Raw genomic sequence first — 9096 nt, forward strand, 5'->3', positions numbered from 1 at the left:
AACTAACACTTGCATAAATAAATAAGAGCAATAAACTAAAAGAAGAGACACAGGAGTTTACTTGGTTACAACCGGAGAGGTTGTTAATCCAGAATGAAGCGCAATAGATATCTCCTTTCAGGCGGAGAATCCTCTTACAACATTCAAGCACAGAAAAATAAGAAGCTAAACTAACAATGCAAGCATACAAGTATTGTAATCAGAATTGCTTGTCTTATTGAGCTTCTTGGACCAAAGCTATATTTATAGCCTTGATTGGAGCGCCTGGAAGGGTTCCAAGCGCCTGGGAGGGGATAAAACTTTATCCCTTCTTGCATAGATCGCGTTTGACCGTGATTTAGATAACATCGAGGTCCGGGCACCCCGGACTGGTCCGGGCGCCCGGACCAAGAAAGTCAACAGTGTTGACTTTTTTGGTCCAGGCCCTCTGCTCCGGTTCAGCTCGCCTCGGTCCGGGTCTTCCGCTCTGGCTCCGCTTGCTTGGGTGATCTTCGCCATCCAGAATAGGGCTCACCCGAACCTAACTTTCGGCCTTCTCGAGCAGGCTTCCGCTCCGGCTTCTCGTCCCTCGGAATCGTCGCGTGCTTCCTTCTCGTTCGCCAACGTACTCATCCGCAGTTCTTCGTCCCTTGGACGCACTGAGCCCGTCGACTCTCTCCCGTGCCAACCTTCTCGCTAGCTGCGTCTCTTGCTCCTCGAGCAATCTTCCGCTCCAGCTTCTCATCACTCGGAAACACTGCACGCTTTCTTCTCGTTCGTCAGTGTACTCTTCCGCGGAACCTCGTCCCTCAGACGCACTGAACCCGTCGGCTCTATCCCGTGCCGTCCTTCTCGCTAGCCACGTCTTTCGCTCGACTTCCTGTACTCCTAAGCTCCTGCACACTTAGACACAAGGTTAAACCACCACATGACCTAAATTAATTTGTTTAATTACATCAAAACAACCTTGGGGTTCCAACAGTTCGCTCGAACAAGCTTTATCTCCTTGTATGTTTTTTCAACTCATATTTTGAACATTGCAAGAACTCTGGCCTCATCACTTGGCCTAGAAAACATTATTAATAATTTTATAAACTCACAAAGTATAGATTTAAGCTACAAATCAAAACCAAATCTAAAACAAAACTTCTACAAACTTAATTATAATCATGTACCATTTAATTATAAAACTAATCAATAATAACAATAATATTAAAACAACAATAATAAAATAATAAAACAACAATAATAAAATAATAAAACAACAACAATAAAACAATAATATTAAACAAAAATATTAAAACAACAATAATAAAACAACAATAATAAAATAATAATATTAAACAAAAATATTAAAACAACAATAATAAAACATCAACAACAACAACATCAACAACACCAACTATTAGTATCATGCATGACTTGTTTGACTTATCATGATCATGCATACTTATCTATTATATAACATCTCATGCATCTTCTCTTAATTTAGAACGGCTAGTTAAAAATGTTTACCAAACCCTAACAACATAACATCAGAATGGATTGAGATGATAGTACGTCAAGGAAACTTTATCGAAGACATGTCTAGGCTGAATCTTGTGGTGCATTAGACTTAGTGGATCTGACCGAAACTACCCTAGTCAAACATGGGCTAGTTAGACTAAAACTTAGTATTAAGTTTGTTGGGCAAGACTATTTTGGAAAGTATTCAACAAGTGGTCCATTGTTAATACACAAGAAGGTTATGCCTCGTCACTAAACTAAAAACTTATCCTTAGGAAACTTGCTTGATTAACCCAAAACTAAGTCAACCTTTTCAAAATTCAGAATACTTAACTAAAGTTTAACTTAAAACTTAATTCCATTTAATTAATTATTAGTTTAAAAAACTTAATTAAAATTATTTTAAACATAATTAAAAATTATTTTAAAAACTAAATTAAAATTATTTTAAAACTTAATTATTTTACCATTATTAAAAATTATTTTAAAACTTAATTTAAAATTAGTTTAAAAACTTAATTAAAAATTATTTTAAAACTTAATTAAAATTATTTTCAAACTTATTTTAAAACCTGATTTTAAACTTAATTAAATTAAACTTAACTAAGCTATTTAAAACTATCAACTTAATTATTAAACAAATTAAAGACTCAAAAATTAATCAAAACTTAATAAAATAAATAAATTCTAAATTAAATGATTAATCATTTAAATTTTAACTCACTAATTAATGTCCATTCAATTAATAAATTATCTTAACAATTACTACTTAAATTGAAAATTCAAAACTTAATTAAAAATTATTTTAAAAACTTCACTAAATTTAAAAAATAAAAAAAAAATTAATTTAAACTAAACTTAGTTGAAACTTAAAATTAACTCAAATCTAATTTAAAAACAAACTAAATCAACTTAAAATTAAAACACATAATCTTTAATGACTTTAATCAATAAATAAAATACTTTAAATTAACCAATAATTAAATTAATCATTAACTTTAAAATTTAATGTAATACATCATTAATGAATCTCAATTTATAATCTTAACTTTAGTTAACTAATTAAGTACTTTAACCTTAAATAATGTTAAGTACCTTAACTAATTCTTGACTCAATTAATAATCATTTACTTAATTAACTTTAAATTGATCCTTAATTAATTAGTTAATTAAATCTTAAAGTCTCTAAAGTAAACATAAATTTATAAATTAATTCAAATAATAAAAATAATGTTATCATTAATATCAACTTAATTAATCTTAATAATATAATTTAACACACAATTAACTTAAAATAATTCAAGTAAAATTAAAATCCAAACTCAATTACAATGAAACTCACAATCAATAATGTCATCTCACACAATTATGGGATTACCATATTTGAAAATTTAGAATGAGTGAAATGCTAATAAAATTAAAATTTAAAATATTTTGAAAACTTATAAATCTATTTTCTTAAGAAATATTTTTCAAATTTTGATTGATGATTGATTGAGTGTATTATATATATAAATTATTGTTTTTCACCATCTAAGTCTTTATATCAAGTTAACCATGACCCTTAGACATATCTAGGAATATCTTCCTCGTGGGTAACAAGGATATCTAAAAAGAGTGTCTGGTTAAGGGGAAGAGACTATACCGAAGGACATATTTTTTTTTTGAAATATTTTTAAAAATATACCTTCAAAAAGGATTTCAAAAGTTTTGATTTCAAGCATTTTCTTTTTATTTTTTTTTTAAAACATGTTACTTTTGAAAATATATTTTGAAAAATGTTGTAAAAACACTCTTTTGAAAAATGTTTGATAAAAATTCTTTACAAATCTTTTTAAAAATTATCTTTAAAATCTCTTAATTTTTGTCAAATATTTTCAGAAATCATTCTTACAAAATGTCTTGAAATATTAAAAGCATCATTGTTTGAAAAATATTATTGAAAGATTTTACTTAGAGAATTCCTTGAAAATTACTTGAAAATATTTTTTTTTTGAAATTAGCTTTGAAATATTTTTAAAATTGTTTTCAAAAGTATCTTGAATTTTTTTTTTGAAAATTATACTATAATTTCCTTCCAAATTTTTAAAATTATCAACAACTATTTTTCAAAATATTTTTGATGCATGTTCGTTTAGAAAACTCAAACTACATCTTATTATTATCTTTCAAAAAGGTGAGAGAATACCTTAGGAAATATCTTGTGAATGTTTAAGGTACTACATCATTGTTGGTGCAAAACTTAAGGATACCTTAGCAATCAATGAAATTTATGAAGGGTTCTTTTTGTTGTATGACAAAAGGGGGAGAAGAAAGGTTTAAGTTAGATATCTAATTACCCCTAACTTAAACATATTTGTCAAACATTAAAAAGGGGGAGATTGTTGGTACAATCGACCTCCAAGATTTTAATGTCCGACAAATATGTTTAAGTAAGTTTAATGGAGCTTGATCATGGGAAGTCTTAATCGTGGTTAGGCAAGGGTCAGAAGTCAACCGAGTGACTAGTCCTAACTGTGGTTAGACAAAGGAAGTCTTAGTTGTAGGCTAGGCAAGGAAAATCTCGGTATATCATGGAAGGCAGGTGGATTCAATAGGTCTGGAGGACCTGATCCTTGGATAGCTGAATACTAGGCAAGGGAAATCTCGGTAGATCGTGGAAGCCAGGTGGATAGGTCTAGAGGACCTGATCCCTGGGTAGCCGAATACTGAGTCTTGGTGAGTGAAGCTAGGTGGAGAAAATCCTAGGGGGTGGTAACCTTAGGTTATGGTAAGTGAAGCCAGATGGTGAAAATCCTAAGGAGAGATAACCTTAGGTAGTGAGAAGTCTTGAAGGAGTGAACTCCAATCAAGGTTGATCTGATAGTTTCTGGTTGACCATGCGCGGTCAACCGGACCAGCGGATCTTGGTGATTCTAAGTTTAGTTTTACCATAACATTCTGTATTGCTGCTGGCTAATGTAGTATTGAAGGAAAGACCTTAGTGGATTAGGTGATCAGACACTGAGCAGAGAAAGTCCAAACAAGCCTTGAGGACCAATGTTTGGCAGGTATGTTGAGGTAAATAACTGGAGGAGCGATAGTGAGGTCGTGTTCCTGAAGGGAACAACCTAAGGTCGCTGATCCAGCTGAAGAAACCGGGAAGATTTCCAAGTTGAGATCAAGACATTTCTGCCATCTAATATTACTCATGCATTATATATGACTGTGCTAACCTTTGTGTTGCAAGAATACTCTATCTAACACTGTTTTGCAGGTTCGGCCTGATCGGTCGATGGAACCAGAGGATCAGTCGACCGAACCAGGCCAACTCAGAGCAGGTACAAGTTCGAACTAAAATAGAGTTCGATCAAAGCTTGATCGATCGACTGAACCAGATGATCGATCGACCGAACCCTGATGACTCAACACATATCAGATCGATCAGAAGCAAAAGGTAAACATGCTGATCGATCGACCGAACACATGGATCGGTCGACCGAACAATCATCTCATCAATGCAGCATTAAGTGCACATCTCAGCAAATCTCGACGAAAAGGGAAGAATATTGTTCGGTTGATAAAAAAGAAGGATCGATCGAACTGAACCCTTAATGATCAGTTAATGCCGAAGATCGAATCAGCATCGGATCTCAGCGAAGATGGAAGGGAGCTGGTTCGGTCGACTGAACCCAGGGATCGGTCGACGGACGTCGACGGTTCTTATAAAAGAGAGCTCGAGGTCCAAGGCTGAGTAACGCTGTTTGGTTCGAAATTCATATCTGTGCAAGCTTCTGCTAATCGTGCTACTGCTCTACAACTCGCAAGCTGCTCCATTTCAGAAGTGTCGACCAAACTTCACCTTTTATTATTGTCGGTAAATTTATTTAAATCTTGCATTGTACTTAAACTCTTACAAGATAGTAGGATGTTACTATCTTGCATATTGTACGCACTACTCCTTTCCGAGTTTTTTCAGAAAGAAGGGGTTTTAGTGAATTGTCTATCGGTGTGATCAAGGATTGCGACCCTTGGAGTAGGAGTCGACCTAGGTTTTGAACCAAATAATCGAACTGAGTATTTTACTTTCCGCTGCATATTCTGGTTGTTTTTAAAATATGATAAGAAAAGTTTTAAGTGCGATATTCACCCCCCCCCCTCTATTGCACTCTTCCGATCCTACACTTTCGTCCTCTCGCCACCCAGTAGATTGATGTCTTTGTCGCCGATCGGGAGAAGGGGATCGGTGACGACATCCTTTTAGAGCCAATCGACTGAGATGGGTGTTAGACCGTGACAATCATACGTGTTATGGGTCACCGACCGGTGGAAAGAATAGAACATCGGTGTCGACACCTTGCCTTTCGCCGCCTTATGCCGACCGGAAGCCACATGCTAAATGGCATGTGTCTTGGTCTCCTGGTGCGGCCGCGCTCCTTCGGCCTCGGCCTTTTGGGCGACTGGTAGCTGCTTGACGGTCGGTGCTCGGTCGTCGCCGAGGGTTCGACCGACGCCTCTTTTCTCCTTGTTGCTTGGGCTTCTTCCACATTTATATATTTGCTAGCCTTCTTGAGCATGTAGTTGAAGTCCCTGGGTGGCTTCCTGATGAGCGATCCGAAGAAATCTCCCTCGACGAGCCCCTGAGTGAAGGCGTTCATCATTGTCTCGGATGAGACCGAGGGGATATCCATAGCTACTTGATTGAAATGATGTATGTAGGCTCGGAGCGTTTCTTTCGATCCTTGCTTTAAGGAGAAGAGGCTAACGCTCGTTTTCTGATATCGCCGGCTGCTGGCGAAATGATGTAAGAAAACAGCTCGGAAGTCCTTGAAGCTACGTATTGAGCCGTCCGGCAGTCTTCTGAACCAACGCTGCGCCGATCCGGAGAGGGTAGTGAGAAAGACTCGGCACTTCATCCCGTTGGTGTACTGATGCAGCATGGCTTCATTATCGAACATATCTAGATGATCATCTGGATCGGCCGATCCATTGTATGTACCGATCGCCAGTGGGATATAATGCCTAGGAAGAGGGTCTTGTAAGATCTCTTCAGAGAACTATCGATTGATCCGTTCAGGCGACGCGTTGCTTCGGGGCACCTTGCCTTTTCGTGCATCCCGAACGAGAGCATCATCCGAAGATGATCCCCGTCCTTGATTCGCCTAGGCTATTTCTAAGGGGGTTTGGAACAAGGCGCAATGAAAGGGGGCCAGCGCTTCCCCCTGCGTGCCAATCAACCTTCTATTCTGCCCCCATATGGAGATTTGCTCCGCTCGATCTTCCTACCCCACTCGTCTTCTGGCCGTCGATGTTGTAGGTTGTGGTGCTTGCCGATCGGGTAACGCATGTTGTTGCTGCTGCTCGATCATGTTTTCCACTCGGGCTTGCACGAGCATGTCTAGCTCTTCCTGAGTGAGCGTTACAGTGGTAAGTCGTCCAGCATCCTCCATCTTCTTAGCTCGGATGCAGGTTGAGTTCCCATAGACAGCGCCAAATATGATCCTCTCCGAAAGTCAATGAGATGGCAAGCTGGGGACGTGACGCTCCCGCTGACCTCCTGTGGACTCTGCTCTGGCCTGCAACATAGACTATGTCAGTGCCGAGCCAGGGAAGGGCTCCCCGGCGTTAGCCCTCCAACGCTCAAGTCAGTCACCGTCGATGAAGTAGAAGGCGGAGCAAGAAGAACAATGAACAGTAGCAACAATAGTGTATTGCGCCTACCTCAGTCGATGCTTGGACCCCCACTTTATATAGAGTTCCTGTAGCGCGCGTGCACACTTCCTAAGGTGGGCACGCACCCCAAAATTTTTCCTAAAAAGACTTGTTAGTAAAGTGTCCCTGACACAGTACCTTAATAGGCCAAGCATATCTCTGAAGTGACAGTGGAAATTTTCGTCGTACGATCTTCTGGCTGTCCTTGCCCCGTGTCGGTGGCCCTAACTCCTAAAAAGATATCACCGCATACTAGAGAGAGAGAGAGTATGCTGCTGGGCCGAATGGGTTGGCGGCTTGGCCTGTCACTTCGATGTTCCTTGTGTCTCGTCCGCTCAGCTAGAGACCCAATATGCCAATGTCTAGTCCTGCCGCCTGGTCTAGCGGGATAGCCACTCGGTCGAAGTTCTGCTGTTAACGCCAAGTCCTCGTGCCTGGCTGAGCGGGGTGGTCGTTCGGTCGAAGTTCCGCGGCTAACGCCAAGTCCTGGTGCTTGGGTCGAGCGGGGTAGCCGCTCGGCCGAAGTTCCACTGTTAACGCCAAGTCCTGGTGCTTGGTCGAGCGGGGTAGCCGCTCGGTTGAAATTTCGGTTTGCCAATGCCGAATTTTGGTGCCTGGCCGAGCGGGGTATCTGCTCGGCCTGGCTTCTTTATGCTGTCTCCTTTGACGTCCTCCCTTATTGAGCATTGGCTATTCGACGTATTACCCGAGTCGGAGGTGGGGTCGGATCGGGCCACTCTCCTCCCGATCGGGACATGATTGCCCGATCGACCGATGATATTTGACCGTTGATCGTCTTGGCTTTGACCTCCACTGTGACAGCTATATTTCATGGGATGGGGCCCCTCCTTACCACCACATCAACCATAAATCGTCCTAAGACTAAACAAGAAGGAGTACATAAATGAGTTGGTAGTTAGATGGCATATTAGAGTGGAGGAATGGTCACTTTGATTTACTTTCTTCATTTAGCTATGATTGGTCCACAATGGCACAAATTGGAGAATCAAGGTTTGAAACTCCACCCACAAAGCATTTCCACCTATCGCGATTTCGGGTTGTGAATGTTCGATGTTGTGGGTCTGGCAAGTGCGCTTCTCTGATTTGGCTAGTAGAAAATTTTCGTGGGGTCAAATTAGTATCTTTGGGATTAATCAGTTCTAAGAATTATATATCTGAATTAGAAAAAAAATATTAGACCCCACGGACATAGCCGAGTTGGTACTTGGGTGGTTGAATTGTCTGAATTAGAAAAAAAAATATCAGACCCCACGGACATAGCCGAGTTGGTACTTGGGTGGTTGAATTGTCTGAATTAGAAAAAAAATATTAGAACCCACGGACATAGCCGAGTTGGTACTTGGGTGGTTGAATTGCAACACGAGCAAAGTTCGAATCCCCTAGGGTGCCTTGGAGTGGGCCGTACAGGAGCGCCTCATGTGAGCGTTATCATCTTTATAACACAAGAAAATAAAATTTTAACCCCCACGAGCATGGAGTAGTGGTTAAGGTGTAATGGAGTTCTCAAAGTACCTTGGTTTGATCCTCTATGGACATGTGTTGATGTCAAATTTAAATACCCACGGATGAAAAAAATCCACATGTTAGTACTGATGTTGCACGGTCTAATAGAGACGACGAAAACCGTGTAGGTCGACTATTGACAACTTGATGCTGCGCTTCCATAATTTACCCTTACAGATCGATGGAAAACTTTTGTAAAATCAGACCAATCACCTTCAAGGATTTGTTAGAATGTAATAACTATAAAAGAAAATACAAAATTTTAACAAGAAATATAAACAAGGCATAAATAAAACAAGCATCCCGATACATGAAATCACTGTCAATGCAAGGCACCAAAGAAGAGTATTGTATGCAACCTTATCTTACTTTTTAAAAATTTATTTCCGAGATAAA

This window comes from Zingiber officinale, chromosome 2B (genome assembly GCF_018446385.1).
Source record: "Zingiber officinale cultivar Zhangliang chromosome 2B, Zo_v1.1, whole genome shotgun sequence".
NCBI classification, from domain to species: Eukaryota; Viridiplantae; Streptophyta; class Magnoliopsida; order Zingiberales; family Zingiberaceae; genus Zingiber; species Zingiber officinale.